Genomic DNA, 13,173 nt, shown 5'->3' with positions numbered 1-13,173 from the left:
GCAGGGAGTATTCTAAGAACCTAACCAGCACGAGAATGGAGAAAAGATATTTTGCCAATAGGGATGACTGCGGTAATGGATACAAATAATAGGCAAGAAGGGACTGGAATTTATTGGAGAAAACTGGTAAAGAAACCAATATATTGGGAACAAATAACTAGAAATGGAAAGGGAATAGAATGGTAAGACCAAGAATTTATTTGGACTGCAGGTTAGAGACTGCCTTCCCTATCAAGGATTGATATCAGAGTATAGGCAAAGAGGAAGAAATAGGTGGCTCCTGAATGAAAGACCAGCACTGGTAGAGTTTTTAATAGAATCTAGAACAGAAGCTGCCATTAAAAAGGAATAATTAGTAAAGCATATAAAATACTGCATGACAATTATAAGAATCAATCAGAGGAGCTTAGGAAAGAAAGGATTGGGAAGAAAGATTGGATAAGCAATTTGCAAAAGACAATTGGAGGGTATATATATATATATATATATATATATATATATATATATATATATATATATATATATATATATATCCCAAATATGCAAATATGCAACAAAGTCTAGAAGATTTAGGATCTTTGCCTGGAAGTGTTTATATAGGTATTTTTATACCCCAAGTAGACTCCAAAGAATTTTTTCTCAGGTGGATAGCAAGTTTTGGAGGTGTGACATGCAAGAAAGAGATCACTCGGAACATTTTTTTTGGGAGTGTAATGTGCTGGCAGACTTTAAGGATTCCCTGCAGACCGCTTTGAAGGTGATACTGGGTGAACTGATTGGATTTAATTGGAAGATGTTTTTTTTGAGTTATGATACAGAATTGGAATTGCCTAGACATAGTAAAGCCTTGCTGAATCTAATTATGGCAGCTGCCAAAAAAGCAATTGTTAGAAAATGGAACCCAAAGTTCTCTTATGATGTTGCTAAAGTATGGAACACCCTCCCACCTGAACTCAGGCTACAAAGTCACACAAGCACCTTCAAGGGCCTTCTTAATTCACACCTCTATGCTAACCCTCTTTGTAACTACAAAGACCCCCCTTGAAGACCCACTTCTCCATATATGTCACCCACTGTATGCCTCCATTACATACACTATATTCTCACCTGATATACTCACCTAATATGTATTTTTTTGTTGTAAATATTGCAAATAGGGGTTCTACTCCTAAGTATCTTATTGTTTGAGTATATTATTGTTTTACAAAATTGTTATTGTACTTCTTTGTTTCTCTTACCTTGTATACCAGTTTTTTATTGTTATCTAAACCATGTATGTACTCTGTTAACTTCCTTGGAGCTTTTCTCCCCAGGACTCCACTGAAAACGGGCACTTTGTGTCCAGTTGGATTTATCCTGGTAAAATAATGTTAAAATAATAATAATGATAATAATAGACCAAATTTAATAGAAATAGTGAATATAGTAACATAGATAAAACAACTGGAACTGGGATCTTTAGAAAAGGGAGGGACCAAACTACATAGGAAAAATGGAAATTGTGGGAACAAAATATGCAGAGCAGGAAGAAGGTTTTAGAGGTAGGATTTGGATGAGACATATAATGCTTAATTGACAATAACTGGAGAGATTATAAGTGATACATAATGTTTGCAAACACAGTTGTTTCAATGGTGTCTGTGATCATGCCTCTCCACCTAGAAACATCAAAAATCTGGACAAGACCCATGAAGAATAGGTACAAATCTGTATGCTGATTAACATCTGATTTGCATACATAATTACGTAACCCCACCCACTCCAATGGAATTGTGGGATACCAACTTTCAAACGCAAACTGAAGAACAGGCAACCAAAATATGGCACCAGAGTCCCCCAGCAGCCACTCCGATGTCCCATTACCTGGCTATTTTGCCCTATTTACCATAAAAAATACCATTCCAAAGACATGCATCTGGAGCATTTCTCCCCGGGCCTCCGCTGAAAACAGGCTATGTGGAACCTAGTCGGACTTTCCCGGTCAACAAATGATAAATAAATAAAAATAAATAAATAAACACTAATGTGTGCATTACATGCACAGACTGATAAAGATTACAATGAATATAAATGATCTGATGGAGAATGGATGTTTGCGGACATTGTCCAAAAAGGAAAAACGTGTGACTTTTAAAAAAAGTGAGGTAGTAAGCCTGTCAGGTATCAAGAGATGCTTAAATACTAATTACTTCTTCCTCTTTGAAATTGTGAAAATGTTTTAAAGGGAGGACATGGAGAGAAAACAACAGAGAAATTAAACCAGAGTGGGTTTATTTTGATAATCATTAAACAACAAAACCTGCAATAAGCTTGCTAATAATAAGTGTCAGAACTGATGATAAATGAGAGAGAGGGAGAAATAGAGGCAGAAGAAAGGCAGTAATGCAAAAGTCAGACAAAGCACAGAATACAAGGTAGAGCATTACATTTCATGAACTGTACAAATATGCCAGACTTGCTGTAGATATTAGTAGAAAAGAATATTTTGTCATGGACAAATTTGAGAAAGCCATGGAGTACAGACAATAACTGCTACTAATAGTATTCACCTAAGTCATGAAGCTGGACTGCAGTATTGTACAAGAACACCAGGGAGAGACTATTGGCCACATTAACCAATGTGCACTCATATAATTAGAGTGTGCAGTATAAAATAGCATTCCCTTTAGAACAAACAGTGCAGTCTAAGTCATTACATTTCAGCAAATCAAACCTCAGTAAAAAGGCAAACAAACTTCTGGAAAACGAATACATCAAACAAAACTGCATGAAAGCACATTTGAAAGCAATAATACCAGGAATGCATGCTTGTTGTTATGTACATTTGCCATATTAATAGCAAACCTTCTCAGTGGCCTTAAAGAAAAGGAACTTTTCAAAGTAGTATCAATGCTTTATGTAAACTACCCCCCCCCCCCCCCACACACACACACACACACACACACCATCACGACCACCATGAGCTACCCCTGTGAAGAAGTTAGTAAGCCATTTGCAAACAAGGCAAAAGATGAACTAAGTATATGATTAAATGCAGATATTAACTGTGCTGGATGTATTGATTTAGATCTCTGAAGTGTGTTAACCATATGTTTGCGGTTTGATCCTCTATCAATAGACAGAGTGCTTGATACCCTGCTCCAAGCTGTGCTGGCAAAGTAATGAAACATCATTTGCCATTTGAATGCCACAGATGAAAATAAGGGTACACCTGCCACTGCAGCAACCAATCGCCTTAAAACTCCTGCACAACCAATTAGTTTACTTCCAAGAATCTGTTCACCTTAAACGACTCCAAAAGTCAGCGATATGTATCCTGAGATTGTCAACCCCTGCCGGGTTCCTCAGAGCATTAGGACCTGTAATCCACAACAAACTGAGTCTTTGAAGTTAAAGACAGTGTAATGTCCACACTTTCCATAGTGACAAACCAGAGAAGCAGAAGGAAATGACAAAAAGATTGAGCTGAGAAAGGAAACACCAAACTTTCCAGGCTTTTCGACAATGGGTGGCACCTTTACTCAATATAGGTGGTCATTGCAAGGGATTGCTAGAGCGATGAAAGCTTCATTCAAGAAGTCTTTCATCTCTGGGTAGCTATAGCCCCTGTGTTGTTCAGGTAACACCAGTGAAAGAAAGCTCCTGGCTCACTCTTTTGTCTTCAGGATTCTCTGGAGACGTCAAAAAGAGTCTGTACTTTTCTACTGCATCCAAAACAAATATTATGCTTTCAGGTTTTAAAAAACAATTGTTGAGCAAATGGATGACAGAAACAAGATGTTTTGTCAGTGGCCATCCTGCCTAGGTGTAAGCAGCGTGTAAATCCTCACATTAAGTAAGAAATGCAAAGCAGGGTGGTAGCATGTATAAATAAGCCCAGTTTAATATGCTATGGATGTCAGAGCAGGCTGCCGCAGACACAATGCAAAGAAACCGGACCACTCCATAAAACAACACGTAAGAGGGGGTGAGAGAAGAAACAGCACACAGTTTATTTTTGTAGCAAGTCTGCTAAGTATCAGCAGCTGAAATTATATAGAAAAAGGTCTGCAATGAAGAGCTAGAGCCTATCAATGTTCGGTGGCAGAAAGGAGGGTGTTTCTGCAGAGACTACACACACACACACACACACACACACACACACACACACACACACACACACACACACACACACACACACACACACACCTTTCTGTCTCCATAAAGCACTTAAATAGGAGTTCTTCATACCTTATGAGCCGTTAGTTCTCTCCATAACTCGCATTTGCAACCAAACAACTGATCCCAGGTTCTCCCGCTCGCATATATAATCCATAATAGCTCCTACTCTACTCGCTCACATTCGGAACAGCTTCTCTCTCACTTGCATATACAATCCTGCAGCTCAATTCTGATTTCATAGAGATTCTCTCACCATATACTCTTTCCGCTCACACTTGTGGCCAGCCGGAAATGATGTGAGCTCCCTCAGCTCAATTCCAACTGGCTGATAGCCCTGATGGCCCTGACATTATCGTGCACATGATGACGTCAGCGCCAACAGTGTGAAAATTGAAAACAAAAAGGGAAATAAATAGGAAATGAAGGGGTGCCACTCGGGAATCATGATACCCCTTCATTTGGACCCTAAAACTCGGTAAAAAACGAGTAAATTGGTATGGTTGGGAGGTATGTCTGTGATGTGTACTGTTTGCAACTAAGTTGATGCCATGTTGTTTTTCATTTGTATAAATGTAAGATTGCCTATGTCATGTGTGAAAATTTAATAAAGATGTTTATTGAAAAAAAAATAATTTCCTTAGTTACACCCATTTGCTCACTCAATATTTCTGGCAGAGTACTCTGTAGGGAATTTTTAAAGTCTGGAAACTCATTATACTCCCAGAACATATGTTCCAAGTTATCTCTTTCTTATAGGTTCGTAGGTTCATAAGTAAGTCCTAAGCTAGCTGTCCTTATAGGCCATGTTAAGCCTAGCCATAGACTGGCCTTACCCATCCTGTGAACAATAATTATACATTACTTCTATAGTTAGCATGAAGGGGACACATGCATGGGATGCATTTTTTTTTTATTTTTTTATTTTTTATTTTATTTTACATTTGTTGACTGGGCTAGTCTAACTGGATATATGTCCATTTTTAGTAGAGTTCCTGGGAGATAAGCTCCATAACACACAGATAAAATAACAGCAAAAAACACAAAATAACATCAGTTGTATATACAATGACATTTCTGGTTAAAACAGAAATATTCAGTGAGGACAGAAATCATTACAGTGTAAAATGCAGGTTCAAATCAACATATAGGTACAGTACATAATGAAAAAGGCAGTTTAATGTATAGTTATATTAATAAAGAGTTTTTCCAAAAATAAGTATCCAGAGGGATAGAAATAATGACATATAGAGGGAAATGGTAATTATTGTTAATAAGGAAGCTGGAGCAGTTAATGAAAAGTATAGGGTAGGCAGAGCATATTTTGGATAGAATAGATAACTAGTCAGGTTTAGTACTGGGGCATAACCAGTTTGTTCTGAGGAAAAGTTTCAGTCTGTTTTTTGAAGAGTGATATACAGGAAAGTGAGGAAAGGTTGCTGGGTAGAAGATTCCAGAATTTACCCACAGTATTAGAGAAGAGAGAATCCCCAGCCCTGTTGTTAGATTTAGATGTGTTTACTAGATGTTTCTGAGATGAACATAAGGACTTCAGATTATTATAGGGGATGATGATGGTAGATAGAATAGGAGTGTTGGAAGGTTGATAAAGAGTCTTATGGGCAATGGTTAGTTGGTGGTATTTGAGCAGATTCTGTAGTTCCAGCCATTCTAGCTGCTTTAAATTAAAACAATGGTGGGTTCTAAATAGGTTGCCAGTAGCAAATCTGGCTATGTTATTGTATGAGATTTCCAATTTGTTGAGGTTGTTCTTATATAGATTAGTGAAAATGGATGAGGCATAGATTAGGGTAGAAATTAGATGAGTGTGTGCAATAGTAGTTCTGGCTGTAGGTGACAGGAAGGGTTTAATTCTGTAGAGAGCCAAGTTTTCTGTTGACAGATTTTATAGTATTGTTGATGTGAATGTCAATGTTGAGGTTGTTGTCAATGGTAATACCAAGTAGTTTGGTAGTTGGGTCTGGTGATATAATGGTACCATTAGTGGATGTAACTGCAAAATCTATGGGAGAGGACTTATGACTAGGATTGAAAAGGAGGAGTTTAGTTTTTTTGGGGTTTAAGAGAAGGCAACGCTGTGTGAACCATTGTTCAACTGTGTTAAATACTTTTTGGGTAAGGGGAGTGAAGTTCAGAGGTGGATGTGGCTGAGCATATAAGTGTGGAGTCATCTGTGTATTGTATGCATGTAGCATGGGGAATTGCTAGATGAAGGTCATTGATAAATATGGAGAAAAGGAGAGGTCCTAATATGGACCCCTGAGGGACATCAAGGTTAACGGGTAGGTGGGTAGATAGAGTGTTGTGCCAAAGCACAGCCTGTTGTCTTTTATCTAAGTAGGATTGGAACCATTTTATAGAGAGTGCATCTAAAGACAGGGATTTGAGGATATCTCTAAGAAGTTGATGATTTACCATGTTGAATGCTTTGGACAGATCGATAAATAGTGCAGAGGAAAGCATATTACAGTTTCCGTTTTTGTTAATACAATCCGTAAAGGAAAGGAGGGCAGTTGTAGTGCTGTGGGAAGGTCTGAAACCATGTTGACAGCTAGAAAGTAAGTTATTTTGGATTAGGTGGTCTAGCAATTGCCTATGGATGCATTCTTCCATGATCTTCGCCAAAGGAGAAAGAAGGGCTATAGGATGGTAGTTGGAGAATTCGGTGGAGTTTCCACCTTTATGAAGAAGGATAATATGGGAGGCTTTCCAGATGCTAGGGATGTGACCTTTGCTAATAGTTCTATTGATCAGAATGGAAACGGGGTAGGCAATAGCCTTGGCAGCTTTCTGTAGATATTCAGGAGGTAGTTGGTCTGCTGAAGGAGAGCATGGTTTCAGTTTTTAGATTAGGGTAAGAATATGGGTTGTTGGGACTGGTTGGAAGGGAAATAGAGAGGGTGGGTTTTTTTATAGGTAGGTAAAGTGAAGTTATTAGGTAATAGCTGACTGACTAGTGTTTGGATAGCATCAGAGAAAAGGTATTGAAGGCCTTGGCATTATGCATGGGATTTTCCTGGTCTGAGTTTTGTGGGTTTGGTGTAATGGATTGGCCTGGATGTAATAATTGGTTAATGCATGCCCAGAATTTTTGTGGGTTACTATAGTTAGCTTTCTGAAATTGTAGGTAGTAGTTTCTTTTATCAGACAGTATAGCTTTCTTAGTGTTATTTCTTAGCTGTCTGAAATGTGGCTTTTAGTCATTCTCCATTTGGCCCAGTATTTATTTCTGAGATGGATTTTATGTTTGGTTTTTTTAGAAAGCCATGGGGCAGAGCTGGTCTTGATTTCAATCGAATGGGTTGGTGCATGGTGCTCAAGGATGGCTAGGAAGTTAGAATTAAAGTACTTAGCTTCTTCCAGAGGGAGGTATCTTAAGTGAGACCAATTGCAAGCTCTTAGTTCCCTTTGGAAGAGATCAGGGTTAAAGTTCTTCTTGGATCTGATATTCCTGACGGTGGTAGGAATCGGAGCATAGGTTTTATACCTGATGATGTAGGTAAGTGAGTGGTCAATTATGTCATCAGGGAGGGTTCCAGATTCATATATTTGAAGATGGTTATTTATCAGAATCCAGTCTAATGTGCTTTCCTTCTTATTATACTTGTTTATCCTGGTGGGGGAGGTAATGGTTTGAGAAAAAAACATATAGGTTAATGTGAGTTGTAGGGTGGCTGCTACTACAGCAATTCCAATCAATGTTTATATCACCTAGGATTATGGTTTCTTGGGGCAAGTGTTAAGATAGCCAGCAAAGGATATTTTCTATGGTGGTATTGTTATTACCAGGGGGTAGATAGATACAGATAATATAGATTGCTTTGGCATTGTTAAGTTGAAGTTTGGATATGAGAATTTCTGCACTGGTATTTAGAGGTGGTTTACAGTCATACGTGGTTAACAGTAACCCAGATTTGAATAGAATAGCAACCCCCACCCTTTTTGGCTACACGGTCAAGTCTCAGGATATTATATCCTGGTGGGATGATTTCATTGTCTTTGGTTACAGGTTTTAGCCATGTTTCTGTTAAACAGAGAATATCAAAGGAGTAGACATCTAAGAGAGCATGGAGTTGAGTAATTTTATTGTTAATGCTACGTATATTGAGATGAGCTAAAAGGAGTGAGTTAGATGGTTTAGTAATGGGATAATTAGTGGATTTGTTGGGGTTGGGGAGAGAGAGATAGGAGTTGTTGTTGGGCCTGGGTTTGGGTGAATGTCTCCATCTTTTAATGAGAGGAGTTGTTTGAGATAGCTTGGATTTGTGAGTCTGCTGTTTAGGAGTAGAGATTTCCTGGGTCTGAGATTGTTATATCTAATGTGGAGTATTCTATGATATTTTGCTAGTAGATAGCTGGGTGTTGTTATTATGTTAGCATGGTTAAAGAGGATCGGTAGAGAAGGAGACTTGGTTAGATTATTTGGGTATTGAAAGTATGGACCTAATGGGTGTTCATAGGAAGAGAGTATGTAGGCAAAAGTGAAAGGTGGTAGCAGTGTAAGTAAGAGAAGTAGTTGGAAATGAGCAGGGGTAGGTACTTTATCCATTTGAATGGATTAGTTATTAGTTGTCTTGGTGAAGGTATGGATGTATAGTGGGTGTGGATAGGGGAGGAGAAGGGTGTGGTAGGAAAGAGGGGGAGTGGTTAGAGAAGGATGGAGTGGGAGAAGATGGCTAGTTGTAAAGTTACCTGAGAGTAATGGGAGGAGGAAGGGGTATGGCTAGTAAGTATAAGAGTAGGACTCCTGGGGGTGGGTGGGAATTGGGGGTAGGCAGAGGACTGGAGTGAGCCTGAAAGGCGAACGGAGCGGGTAGAGACAGGTAAAGAAGCAGCTAGAGAAGAAACAATCAACAGTACTGGCTACAGAACGTAAGTTGGATAAGTCAAAAGTGGGTAAAAACAGTGATAAGAGAACCTAGAAAAGGTAGTAGTAGACAGTGTAGCAAAGGGTGAAGTGTGAGGAACTAAAAAGCAGGTCAGGGACTACAGAAATAATAAGGTAAGTAATTAAGAAAAACAGAGGATAAGCATGAAATGAGATTATGATAAGGTGCCACCTAGTGGACAAGTCTTATATTGCAGGTTGATATGTGAGGGAGTTAGCTGGATTAAAACTGGGGAAGAGTGAGTGCTAGGAAATGGAGCTACTATGGAGGATAGGGGGAAGAGGGTGTTAAGGTACAAAAAGAGAGGAGGTAGAGGCTGCTGGCTGTCCTGGCTCAGACACCTGTAGCAATGGTACAAAATTAGACAGCAAACATACTTTTTTTGTTTCTTTGAGAGAGGGTGCAGGGAATTAAGGCTGTGAGGTGAAACCGCTGGTATTTGGAGAGGGTCCTTAGATTCCTAGAGACTAGTACTGGAAGCACAAGAAGAGCAGGGTAACTTAATGGAGCAAGAGATACAAAGTAGTGGAGAGAAACAATAGTTAGCACATGGCAAGTCAAGTATGGTCGAGTTACACAAAACAATCACAGAGGCAATATATAAAGGTAGTAAAAATGCATTTCCATTTTCTTGGTAGCAGCAAAGAGAAATACAAGCAAAGGATCCAGATATGGAAAACTTCCCAAAACAAAAAAAAAAAAAAAGAAGACAAAGAGAAAAGTAGAAAAGGAGATTAGTAATGGAGAAGTTAAAGAAATAGAAATTGAGGTTATGGAGTACCCGCAAAGTGAAGGATTCAATGTAGAAAATCTAATCCAGAAAGCACCACAACAGGATAGAGTAATGGGTATCCAAATTAAGGGTAAACCAGTGGAACGGGAAGCAATTGGTCAGGTGCCATATGCAGATATTTTGGAGCCTTCCACAGGAAACCAGTATAAACATCCACTTGAAGTTGGACAGCAAGGGAAGGAATGGAAAACTGGCAACTCTGATGCAGTCAATGTTGAGGAGTGATAGGTCAGTGAGTTCCCATATGACAGAGCAACAGATGACACAGGATGAAGTTGAAGAGAATGTGCTACAGGAAAATGCTATAGAACTTTCTATAGAATGCAAGTGGGAAATGGAAAACAAAAAATGTGCCCTCAGTTTAAAAGAAAATGAACTAAGGGAAGAGTTGCTTGATTTAATAGAGATAGATAGACATATTAAGATCAATGAAAGAAATAGACTGCATATGGTCAGTAAAACGCAAAAAGTCAGAAGTTTGATAAAACAAATTAACACAGTAATTAGGACTGTCCATAGAGATACATGTGATATAGCACAAGTAAACAGATTATTTTACTGTGCAGCTAAATTAATAAGTGATAAAGTTCTACCACAAGAATACAGGGTAGTGAGGGAAAGGAAGGGGAGAAATCAAATACCATCATGGTAGTATACAATAGAAAAAACTATAAAGCAATTAAGACAAGAAGTGTCACTATTAGAAGAGAATAGAATAGGGAACAGATCAACAAAAATACTTTGAATGATAGATGTGATAAAAGCAATAAGCAGTATTAGAACAGATCAGGATATGTCATGCACTATCGCAAATAACAAAATAAAACTCTCAGCACAGGTGGAAAATCGTAGAAGATATGCAGATAAATATAAAGGAAAAGTACAAAATAAGCAATTTATTGATGACCCAAAAGGTTTAATAGAAAATTGGGAAACAAGGTAAAAGGAATTGAAAGACCACCAAAAAAGGAAGAAAGAGATATATTTTGGAGAAGTATTTATTAAGATCCTGTGTAACATAACAAAGATGCTAAATGGATATAAGAAGTAAAATAAAGAATAAGACGTTTAAAGGTAAAGGATATAAAATGGGATGAAGTAACAGCCAGAGAGACTGAAACAAAGTTAAGAAAGGCCTCTAATTGGAATTCTCCAGGCCCAGATGCAGTACCTAACTTCTGGTTAAAAGTGTTAACATCTTTGCATGAAGATTTAGCCATAAGTAAGAACTATTTATATGCACACCCCAAACAGAACAACAGGAAAAAAATGCTGCTACTTACGAGTGAACCTACAAGCTACCCTAAACATTATAGACCAATAACTTGCCTTTCAGCGATGTATAAACTATAGACTGGAATTGATGCTGACAGAGTTTTTGTCATTTAGAAGAAAACTCAGTTATGGCAACTGAACAAAAGGGCAATGAAAGAAAGACATATGGAACAAAGGATCATTTGTTGTTAAATAAAGTCATAGTGGAGCACTGTAAAAAGGGGAAGAATCTAAGTATGGCATGGATTGACTACAAAAAAGCATTTGATAGTATCCCATATTCATGGATAAAAGAGTGCTTAAAAATGTATTAGATACACCCTACACTGATCGGCTACATTACAGTGACCATGAAACAGTGGCAGACCACTTTCCAATTAAGCCATAATAAAGTACAAATTATTATCCAAGGGAAAACACTCAAAGGAGGATATTCCAGGGTGACTCTCTGCCACCACTGTTATTCTGTCGTGCCCTTAACCCATTAAGCTGTCTACTTAACAGCCTAGGCCATGGCTATAATTTGGCTCCCAGAAAACAACAAAATGTAAAGACTTCTCATCTTTTCTTTGTCAATGATTTAAAATTGTATAGCTCATCAGATGAGGAACTGAAAGCATAACTGCAAGTGGTCAAAACTTTTTCAGATGATATAAGAATGTAATTTGGTCTTGATAAATGTGCAAAAGCAACCTTTAAAGCAGGAAAACTGCAGCACAAAGAAAACCTCAGTTTGGGACAAGAATGTGATATAGAAGAACTTGAGTGAGAGGGAGTGTATAAATATTTGGGAACTGATGAAGGATCAACAATGAAACATGAACAAATGTGAATAAAACTTAATAAGGAATACTTTAGAAGACTTAAATTAATCCTGAAAACCGCATTGACATCCAGGAACAAAATTCAAGCTATAAACCAATTTGCTCTTCCTGTCCTAACTTACAGATTTGGAGTGATTGACTGGCCCCAAAACGTGCTGGACAGATTAGATAGGAAACAAGAAGGAGGTTTCATGCTCATCAAATGATTTATACAAATTAGTGCTTACCAAGATTATATATTCCCCTTTCTAAAGGTGGGATGGCCCTCCCTGAAATTGATTACATGTATAGATCTACAATCGTGGGACCTCACAAGACCCAAACATACTGAAAGTTTTGAAATATGAGGAGAATAAATCTAAGATGACTTCTCTGCTTAGTCTAGTAGAAATAATTCGGCATCAAAGAGGAATGGAAATCAAACCAGAAGTAGATAAGAATCAGGCAGCAACCGAATGTGCTAAAAAAAGAAAGAATCTAAGGCGATGGACCAAATAAGAAGGTAAGAAATGTGGATAATGCATAAATATAGTTGCAAGTATAGAAAACTTCTGGAAGAACCTCATGTTTATTTATTTATTTAATTAATTTATTTAACATTTGTTTACCAGAAAACCTGACTTGGAATGAAGCCAGTGTTCAGCAGTGTCCCAGGGAGAAACACTCCAGATGCAAGTCTTTACAACCTTTACTACCAGAAATTATACAGTTGAGTTTCCCACATTTGGGGAAATCACAGGATCAACTGAACTGAAATGCTCAGTGGAAGAGCCTCACCATGGGGAAACCACATTCTTGATCATGGTATTTCCCATGCCAGGTAAGTATGTTGATCAGGATCGAAAGCCAGAATGGTTAAGGAGAGGCAAATTTAAACCAAGAGATGAAAGGTTAATATTGGTGGGCCAAGACAGTGGGCTATGTACACATTGGTTTACAAAATCGACTGAACATGTGGGAGAAACCACCAAGTATAGGTTGTGTAAAACAGAATTGGAAACAGTCACACACCTTGTTGCTAGTTGTGACATATTAATGGCAGGACTGTATGTTGAAAGGCATAATAATGTGGCAAAACTGTTGCACTGGGGATTGTGTAAACATTATGGTACTGAAGTGGTTGAAAAAGACTAGAAACATGAGCCACAAAACATAATAGAAAATGATGAAGCCTACATCACATGGGATCACCTATTACCAACAGTTCAAAAGA

General features: G+C 38.1%; 1 pseudogene; it reads right to left on the bottom strand.

Annotated features, from left to right (window-relative positions):
- Window positions 1-12,610: 12,610 nt before the first annotated feature.
- On the bottom strand, window positions 12,611-12,788 carry LOC122795109 (annotated as a pseudogene).
- Between the last annotated feature and the right edge of the window lie 385 nt (window positions 12,789-13,173).

Source organism: Protopterus annectens, chromosome 2.part1 (genome assembly GCF_019279795.1).
Source record: "Protopterus annectens isolate FY-2018-M chromosome 2.part1, PAN1.0, whole genome shotgun sequence".
Taxonomy (NCBI): domain Eukaryota; kingdom Metazoa; phylum Chordata; order Ceratodontiformes; family Protopteridae; genus Protopterus; species Protopterus annectens.
Note: the sequence above shows the minus strand (reverse complement) of the source record. Positions and strands in the feature narration are given on the sequence as shown.